Source organism: Myodes glareolus, chromosome 2 (assembly GCF_982192425.1).
Source record: "Myodes glareolus chromosome 2, mMyoGla1.1, whole genome shotgun sequence".
Lineage (NCBI taxonomy): Eukaryota > Metazoa > Chordata > Mammalia > Rodentia > Cricetidae > Myodes > Myodes glareolus.
The window spans coordinates 106,708,361-106,718,598 of record NC_142027.1 but is presented as its reverse complement, the minus strand read 5'-3'; the positions used below and the strand labels follow the sequence as shown (position 1 = coordinate 106,718,598).

General features: G+C 42.2%; 1 pseudogene; it reads left to right on the top strand.

Annotated features, from left to right (window-relative positions):
* Nucleotides 1–3,818: 3,818 nt before the first annotated feature.
* LOC125402167 (tudor and KH domain-containing protein-like) lies at nt 3,819–4,333 on the top strand (annotated as a pseudogene).
* Nucleotides 4,334–10,238: the final 5,905 nt, after the last annotated feature.

Below are 10,238 nucleotides of genomic sequence, written 5' to 3'. Positions count from 1 at the left end.
AAGTTCTCTGGGATTGTGATTTGTAGGCTGGCTTTCTTTGCTTTATGTTTAAAAACCACCTATGAGTGAGTACATGTGATAATTGTCTTTCTGTGTCTGGATTACCTCACTCAAAATAATGTTTTCTAGCTCCATCCATTTTCCTGCAAAATTCAAGCTGTTGTTATTTTTTTCTGCTATATAGTACTCCATTGTGTAAATGTACCACCTTTTTTTTTCAATCCATTCTTTGATCGAGGGGCATTTAGGTTGTTTTCAGGTTCTGGCTATGACAAACAAAGTTGCTATGAACATAGTTGAGCACATGTCCTTGTGGCACGGTTAAGCATCCTATGGATATATACCCAAAAGTGGTATCACTGTGTCTTGAGGAAGGTTGTTTCCTAATTTTCAGAGAAATTGCCACACTGACATCCAAAGGGGCTGTACCAGCTTGCATTCCCACCAGTAACGCAGAAGTGTTTCCTTTTCCCCGCAATCTCTCCAGCATAAGTTGTCATCAGTGTTTTTGATCTTGGTCATTCTTACAGGTGTAAGATGGAATTTCAGAGTTGTTTTGATTTGCATTTTTCTGATGACTAAGGATGTTGAACATTTCCTGAAGTGTCTTTCAGCCATTTTAGATTCCTCTGTTGACAGTTCTCTGTTTAGGTATGCACTCCATTTTTTTTTTTTTGATTATGTGATCTTTTGGTGTTCAATTTCTTGAGTTCTTTGTATATTTTGGAGATCAGTCCTCTGTCTGATGTGGGATTAGTGAAGATCTTTTCCCATTCTGTAGGTTGCCGTTTTGTCTTGTTGACCATGTCCTTTGTTTTACAGAAGCTTTTCAGTTTCAGGAGGTCCTATTTATTAATTGTTTCTCTCAGTGTCTGTGCTGCTGGGGTTCTATTTAGGAAGTGGTTCCCTGTGCCAATGCGTTCAAGTGTATTTCCCACTTTCTCTTCTGTGAGGTTCAGTGTGGCTGACTTTATGTTGAGGTCTTTGATCCAATTGGACTTGAGTTTTGTGCATGGTGATAGATATGGGTCTATTTTCATTTTTCTACATGTTGATATTTAGTTATGCCAGCACCACTTGTTAAATATGCTTTCTTTTTTCCATTTGATAGTTTTTGCTTCTTTATCAAATATCAGGTGTTTGTAGATGTGTGGATTGATATCCGGGTCTTCTATTCAGGTCCATTGGTCCTCCTGTCTGTTCTTATGCCAGTCCCAGGCTGTTTTCAGTACTGTAGCTCTGTAGTAGAGTTTGAAGTCAGGGATTGTGATGCCTCCAGAAGTTCTTTTATTGCAAAGGATTGTTTTGGCTATCCTGGGCTTTTTGCTTTTCCAAATGAAGTTGAGTATCGTTCTTTCGAGGTCTTTGAAGAATTTTGCTGGCATTTTGATGGGCATTGCATTGAATCTGTAGATTGCTTTCGGTAAGATTGCCATTTTTACTATATCAATTCTGCCAACCCAAGAGCATGGGAGGTCTTTCCCCTTTCTGGTGTCTTCTTCAACTTCTTTCTTCAAAGATTTAAAGTTCTTGTCATACACGTCTTCCACTTGTTTGGTTAGAGTTACTCTAAGATATTTTATGCTAGTTGTGGCTATTGTGGAGGGTGTTGATTCTGTGATTTCTTCCCCAGCCCTTTTATCTTCTGTGTATAGGAGGGCTACTGATTTTTTTTTGAGTTAATCTTGTATCCTGCTACATTGCTGAAAGTGTTTATGAGTTGTAGAAGTTCCTTGGTAGAATTTTTGGGATCACTTATGTAAACTATCATATCATCAGCAAACAGTGAGAGTTTGACTTCTTCTTTTCCAATTTGTATCCCCTTGATCTCCCTTTAGTGTCTTATTGCTCTAGCTAGGACCTCAAGAACTATATTGAATAGATACGGAGAGAGCAGACAACCTCATCAAATGCAACTTAACCTTATCCCAATCATACTTGCTATCATTAAATCTTAAGGGTGCAGTACAGTAGAAAGAGACATTCCAATCACATTTTAATTTTATCTGGTTTTCAAAATTTCTTACTGATCCCCTAACAATATGACAACTTGCCTTAACTCGATTAATTCATTCACTGTCTCATTATCAACCTTGTTTTGTTCAGTCCAAAGTGCCGTTGAATGTTCTTGCCACTCTCTCATGAATTCAGCAGTTTGGGTTTCCTTATGAAGCGTCACTCCAGCTGTTGCTGCTGTAGCCGTCGATGCAATGAGTCCCATAATAACTGCAATAACCAGTCCAACCATTTGACCTGTTCTTTTCAATATTCTCTCAGTGAACTTCTGCACCTGGACCATCACAGGGAGAGCCTTGGCTGGCTTTCACAACCTCACTGGTATCCAGATTGCTGGCCTTGCTCTAAGAATATATAAACTTTCAAAGGACACATTTTAAAACATATTAGAATTAACCCAGGTATGAAGGGCACAGAGTTTGAAAGTGATGCTGTAACTATTAGGGTGCCATTGTGCAGTCTCTTTTAGTAGCAAGGAAAGAAACGGTACAATGCCATAAAAGGATGGCTTTAATTTGGTCTAAAAGACAAAGTATAGTTATCATCCTTAATGATTAATTTTCCTTCCCATGCCTAAAGAGGGTAGAAGGCACTTGGCAATTTCCACAAGTTAGTCTGAATTGAAGCGCCAAATTGTAGGACAGGACTTGCCATCCCAACTCCATGCCATCAGATAAGTCCATTAACAGAAGTACAAATTTCCACAGTACCATTCAAATTATACTGTTTCCATATTAACTCTGAGTGAAAATATCTTCCTTGAGGTGAGCCAAAATGGCTCCAGTCTATGACATCTCCTTGTGAGATATTAATTAGCATTTAAGGCCTCTTACTCTGACATTGTTGCCAACGCACCCAGTCAGATTCTTTGTTGCTGATCCGCATCTCACCGAACAGTGGATTTATGGAACTAGTATCATTAATCTCCTGCCCTTTAAAACCAGATGCTTGAAGCATATAAAACTTGTTATGATAATCTTGGGTAGCACTGACTATGGAAAGCCATACTTGATAGGTTATATTTAGGCATTGGGTTTCATTTCCCATGTAAATAGAAATTCCCTCAGTGTAGTTTTCATTCACTCTATCCTCCTCCATCCGCTGAGAAGGACCTCTGTTGTCATATGGACCAGGTAGCCATGAAGATTCAGTAGCCACTACAGGAATATCATATCTTCCCAACTTATGGCTATGTTAATTGGAGAGTTGGGGTTAAAAGCCTGATATGTATAGTTCGCCCCTGTTACCTGTATAACTACCACAAATAAGTATGTAAGGAACAGATCTGTAGCATTCAGGCTTCTGAGTCATTCCCCTCCCCTTTGTCACAAATTCTTAAACTGTCCCCAGGTGAGAGACGTTGCTATCTGCTTCAAAGGTCTTTTGTTTCCCGGGGGCCTCTCAGCAGCTGCAGCATCTGGGAGATGTCTCAAGCTCATGTTGGATTTTTTAAAATCAATTCTGATGGCACCCACAATCCTTTATCTACTGTGGAAACATATCGGTCCTAACTTAATATTTTCCCTGGACTATTTTAATGTTAAAACATTTTAAACTGCCAATCCTGGAGTCCCTTTGTCCTAAGGGAACTTGTCCTTCCAGTTCTTAAAGTGGCTTGCTTCTTTGTCATTCTTCAGCGGATCCTTAATCCTTCTTCAAGCCACACGTTGGGCACCAAAATGTCGTGGATGTCGCAGCGCAGGTTTCCTTGAAAGTACTCACACAGGGAGCCACCAGGCGGCGACGCGGGTGAGGTGCGAGGCGAAGCGTGTGGCGCGCACACGGACAGAGTACAGCAGAAAATGTCCACTGAACGAACTTCATGGACAAGCCTGTCCACTATTCAAAAAATAGCCTTGGGAGCCCAGCAAGTGCAACAGCTGCTTACATCTTATACCGCCGATATAGGGAAAGCAGAGAAGAGCGATGGACATTTGTTGGAGAAGATGACATCAAGATAGAGATGCGAGCTCCCCAGGAGGCTGAGAAGCTCACTATTGGTCGACAAGGAACCAACATTAAACAGCTGCGGAAGCAGCCAGGTGCTCGAATTGATGTGGACACAGAGGATGTAGGCGATGAGCGAGTGCTGCCGATCAGCGGGTTTCCTGTTCAAGAGTGCAGGGCCAAGGCAGCATCCATCAGATCCAGACAGAGAACACCCCAGTGTCTGAGCAACTCTCAGTGCCCCAGAGATCTGTGGGCAGAATCATAGGGAGAGCTGGCGAGAGGATTCGCTCTGTCTGTAAGGCCTCTGGAGCCAAAATCACTTGTGACAAAGAATCAGATGGAACTCTACTACTGTCAAGACTTATGAAAATCTCAGGAACACAGAAGGAAGTGGCAGCAGCTAAGCATCTGATATTTGGAGAAAGTTTCAAAAGATGAAGAGCTTCGGAAAAGAATTGCCCATTCTGCAGAAACCAGAGTCCCAGGAAAGCAGTCCATCAGAGTGTGAAGAGAGAAAGTGACAGAGCCAGGAGCTGGCGGAGCAGCTTTATGGAAGAATACCAATTCTAGCATGGGGCCAGCTGCACCCCTGGAGGTTCCTCTCTGCAAAGGAGGTGGTGATATGGTTGTTACTGGACCAAAAAAAAGGTTCCTGGGAGAAACCTAATGATGACAGCTTTCAGAATTCTGGTGCCCAGACCAGTCCAGAGACTGTTTCAAAGTATGTAATGAAGAGGAGTCTATTAACCATGCGAAAGACAGGAATACTGGATTAACTGACCTAAAATAGGAAACAATTAAAAATTCTGTTTTTGTGATTTTCATCTCTGTCATCATAAATAATGCCTTTCGGCTAATATTTTCCTTAGAGTAATACCAAACAATAATAATAATTTTCCGAGTACAGCTAATGTAAGAAAATAAGATAGAAATATGTTGACAAAGGAAACAAATCTAAGAAATAGTCAAAAATTAAATTTTTTAAAAATATTTATTTATTATGTATACAATATTCTGTCTGCTTGTATGCCTACAGGCCAGAAGAGTGCACCAGACATCATTACAGATGATTGTGAGCCACCATGTGGTTGCTGGGAATTGAACTCTGGACCTTTGGAAGAACAGGCAATGCTCTTAACCACTGAGCCATCTCTCCAGCCCCCAAAAATTAAATTTTTATTATAGATTCTTTTTAAAAAAAAAAAAAGAAAGAAAGAAAGTGCTCTCATAAAGAAAATGGAGAAAGCTCACATCAGTGACTTAACAGCACACCTGAAAGCTCTAGAACAAAAAGAAGCAGACTCATCCTGGAGGAATAGAAGACAGGAAAATAACCAAATTGAGGGCTGAAATCAACAAAATAGAAACAAAGAAAACAATACAAAGAATCAATGAAACAAAGAGTTGGTTCTTTGAGAAAATCAACAAGATAGACAAACCCTTAAACAAACTAATCAAAAGGCAGAGAGAGAACATTCAAATTAACGAAATCAGAAATGAAAAGAGGGACATAACAACAGACACTGAGGAAATTCAAAGAATCATTAGGTCATACTACAAAAACCTGTATTCCACAAAATTGGAAAATGTGAAAGAAATGAGCAATTTTCTAAATAGATACCATATACCAAAATTAAATCAAGACCAGGTGAGTAATTTAAATAAACCTATAAACTACAAGGAAATAGAAGCTGTCTTCAAAAACCTCCCAATCAAAAAAAAAAGCCCAGGGCCAGAAGGTTTTAGAGGAGAATTCTACCAGAACTTCCAAGGAGCTAATATCTATACTCCTCAAAGTGTTTCACAATATAGAAGCAGAAGGAACATTACCAAACTCTTTTTATGAGGCTATAGTTACCCTGATACCAAAACCACACAAAGACTCAACCAAGAAAGAGAATCACAGACCAATCTCACTCATGAACATGGATGCAAAAATACTCAATAAAATACTGGCAAACCGAATCCAAGAAAACACACACACACACACACAAAAAAAATCATCCACCATGATCAAATCAGCTTCATCCCAGAGATGCAGGGCTGGTTCAATATACAAAAATCTATCAATGTAATCTTTCATATAAATAAACTGAAAGAAAAAAACATATGATCATTTCATTAGATACTGCAAAACACAGAGACATGCCAGTTTTTGCAGGACCCTCAGCTCCTCCAAGAAGACAGAAGACCTTCCACCTTGCCTCTGGGTTTGACATAGCCACCAACACAGAAGTAAAAGAGTGGCCTTTTACCTCTCCAGCTTTCTGGATGTTTCACCTGGGGAATAGATCTGCTCATCCTGCTAAGATAGGTAGACAAAGTCTTGCTCACATAGAAAAAAATCTTAGGGCTTTTCGTACTCAACAGTTAATGACAAGCACTGCTTCTAAGACTGATGGTCTTCAAGGACAAGGAGAGGATTTGGGATTGCATGCTAACTAAAAAGCTGTCTCGTTTTTCGCTCATTTATTCCTCCCAGATCTGTCTAAAGGCATTTGACAACTCTAGGTACTGTTCTTTAACAGGCTTCATAATCCAGGATTAACAGGTTTCAATCTTCAGAGTTTCAGAGTTCCCAATTTCCTTTAACCTAAAGCAATAGCCTTTTGCTATAAAATCTGTTCCAGTTCTCTTACAGGTTCATGAAAGAGTTCTATTGCTACATCAAAATCAGGTCTGGTAAATCCAGGGTTCCCAATTCCTTTAACTGTTTTCCTGCTACACTAACCCCAGCCAGTTTCAAGCACATTTACAGGTCTCTCTGCTCGCTAAGACCAACCTACAAAGCGCTCCCAGGACAACGCCGCCGAAGGAGTCACCAGCTCCTGGGACTTCACCATTGGTATCAGCTCTCCTGGACCAAGAACACCTGCCAACTCTTCTGGATCAAGGATACCTGCCAACTAAAATCTGGTTTCATCTGCTATTGTGTCCCATCCCATGGATAGCCCCATTTCATAGGACCAATAATAATATTATTGTTTTTTCTCCTAGCCATCTGCCTGCGCATCTCCCTCAAAAAGCAGCTGCCTGAGGAGTACAGCAAACTGAATGCCGTCCCAACCAGACCTTTTGCTGAGCGTGAGCAGGCCGACTTCCAGCTCTCCCCTCTCCCACGTCGTCCCATGTCCATAGGAAGTAACCAGACTTGAGTCTACGCCCCTGTTTCCAAAGAGAGTCTAAAATGTTGGTCATAATTATCACCTCAACTTTCTGTCACCCCATAGCCAAAGAGTCTGGAATGTAATGTTAAGTTGGGAGTGTCACCCCAGTCCCTGGTATCTATCCCAGCCCCCTGGCCTGGGAGCTGCATTGGTCTGGACTTCAGATCCCAGGAGGCCAGGTCCTGACCCCCGCCAGGGTATTTAAGTGGGGGCCCAGAGGAGGAACACGTGGTCCTGGGTTTTGCATGTGCTCCCTGGTTTTCTGTTTCCCCTACCATGCTCTCAGCCACCCGAGAGTGCTGCATTTAATAAAACATGGATATTTTATTCTGTTTGATTTGCCTGATTGGATTTCTTTTTTTTTTTTCTTTTAGTAATTTTATTAAATTATAAAAAGTTTCCATTTACGCCCCTCCTCCCAACGCCCTCCCACTCCCCCCCTCCCTCTCCTCCTCCCTCTTTGTCCCCAAGGGAAGTCAGGGTCTCCTGCCCTGTGGGAAGTCCAAGTTCCTCCCCCCTCACTCCAGGTCCAGGAAGGTGAGCATCCAAACAGACTGGATCCCAAAAATCCAGTATATGCAGAGGAAACCAGTCCCAGTGTCATTGTCAATGGCTTCTCGGAAAGACTGCAGGACAGCCACATTCAGAAAATCCAACCACATTCAGAGAATCTGGTTGGATCACATGCTCTTTCAGTCTCGGTCCATCTGGCCTTGGTAAACTCTCATTAGATCCGACCCCTTGTATCAGTGGGTGATAGTATCCCTCGCAGTCCTTCGTCAATTAAAAAATGGGGTACTGATCTGAACAGAGAATTCACAACAGATGAACTTCGAATGGCCAGAAGACACTTAAGGTCATGCTCAACCTCCTTAGCGATCAGGGAAATGCAAATCAAAACCACTTTGAGATACCATCTTACACCTGTCAGAATAGCTAAAGTTAAAAACACCAATGATAGCCTATGCTGGAGGGGATGTGGAATGAGGGGAACACTCATCCATTGTTGGTGGGAATGCAAACTTGTGCAGCCACTTTGGAAATCAGTGTGGCGGTTTCTCAGGAAACTGGGAGTCAACCTCCCTCAGGACCCAGCAATTCCTCTCTTGGGAATATACCCTAGAGATGCCCAAACATACTACAAAAGCGTTTGTTCAACTTTGTTCATAGCAGCACTATTTGTAATAGCCAGAACCTGGAAACAGCCTAGGTGCCCCTCAATAGAAGAATGGTTAAAAAAGGTGTGGAACATATACACATTAGAGTTTTACTCAGCGGTAAAAAATAATGACATCTTGAATTTTGCATGCAAATGGATGGACATAGAAAACGCCTGATTGGATTTCTTTGTGCTGGCAGAGCGGCTCGTCTTAGGCTTTTTCCTAACAATAATGCCAAGTGCAAATATTCAGTTCATTAGGTGCCACAGTTTTCTTGGTTTTCTGCTTTCCCCCTTCCACACTTTAGTTTAAGGCAGTGGGAAATAGAATTTTGGCTTTCTTCGAGGATCAGCATTTCTGGAAGCTGTCAGATGCTTATGGATTCTTAGCTCTATGAACTATTGTCTTTTTCCCTTGGCTGTCTTCTATGGTTGCACTGGTTAGATCCCGCCTTCAGCTGCAGTTACCCACAGTTGGGAAATCATCTGATGTGGGTGCCAGGAACTGAATTCCAGTCTTCAGTAAGGGCAGCAAGCACTCTTAACTATGGGGCCATCTCTCCGGACCCATGTGGTAGTTCTGTTTATAATTCTTTGAGGAAACATCATACTGCTTTCCATAATGGCTGTGCTAATTTTCATGTCTCCAGCAGGCACAAGGATTCCTTTTCTTCGCGTCTTACCAACACTCATCACTTTTCTTTTATAATAACTGTAATAACTGTCCCAGGAGCTGGAGCGATGGCTAAGAGCACTGGCTGCTTTTCTAGAAGAACTGGGTTCAGTTCCTAGCACCCATGTGGATCTGACACCCTTTTCTGGTCTTAGGTAGCACTGAACTATGTGTGGAACATAGACATTCAGGCAAAACACCCCTACATATGAATTAATAAACCTAAAGAAATACCCATCCTAGCAAGTGTGGGGTAATTTTGGTATGTATTTCCCTAGTCATTAGTGATGTGAAACACCCTTGATAGTTGGTGTCATGGAAATTCTATTGCCAGTTGTCATATGCTATTTGAATGCACTGGGTAGCCGGCTCTGGAAGCAGAGCTGCACCCTCATTCTCAACTCCACCTCCATTTCAGGCATAAACGTGCTTGTCTCAAGAGGTCTTCCAAGGTCTAGGGATGGGCTGGCCTCCTAACTCTGATAGAAAGGGAACAAACATCAAAAGAGCCCAAGAGAGAACATGAGCAAGGAAGTCAGGACCGCGAGGAGTGCGTCCACCCACTGAGATGGTGAGATTGATCTAATGGGAGCTCATCAAGGCCAGATGGACTGGGACTGATGGATCATGTGATCAAACCGAACTCTCTGAATGTGGCTATCAATGAGGGCTGACTGAGAAGCCAAGGACAATGGCACTGGGTTTTGATTCTACTGCATGGACTGGTTTTGTGGGAGCCTGGTTTGTTTGGATGCTCACCTTCATAGACCTGGATGGTGGGGGGAGGACCTTGGTCTTCCCACGGACCAAGGGAACCCTGACTGCTCTTTGGACTGGAGAGGGAGGGGGAGGGGGAAATGGGAGGAGGTGGAAATTTTAAATAAATAAATAAAAATAAAAAAAGAGCCCAAGAGTGACGATACTGGCCTGTCAGTACACAGTGATACACATCTTTAATCACAGAACTCTGGAGACAAAGGCAGGAGGATCTCTGTGAGTACCAGGCCAGCCGAGGATCCCTAGTGTTGGCATGAAGGGGCCTGCAGTGGGAAAGAAGCAGAAAGTTCAGCCATGGGCTGAAAACCCCAGGTCAGTTTCTGCTGTCTGTCTGTAAGCTCCCAGTTTGATGATTTTTATTTTTTACTTAGAAGCCTTACACAAGGAGACATTCTACTCTGCCCAGGACTTTCTATCTGTTGGTGGCTGCCTTAAAGAGGGGTTTCCCAAGTTAGTTTCTGCTAGATACTTGAGTACTTTGATTTGATTGCTTTGT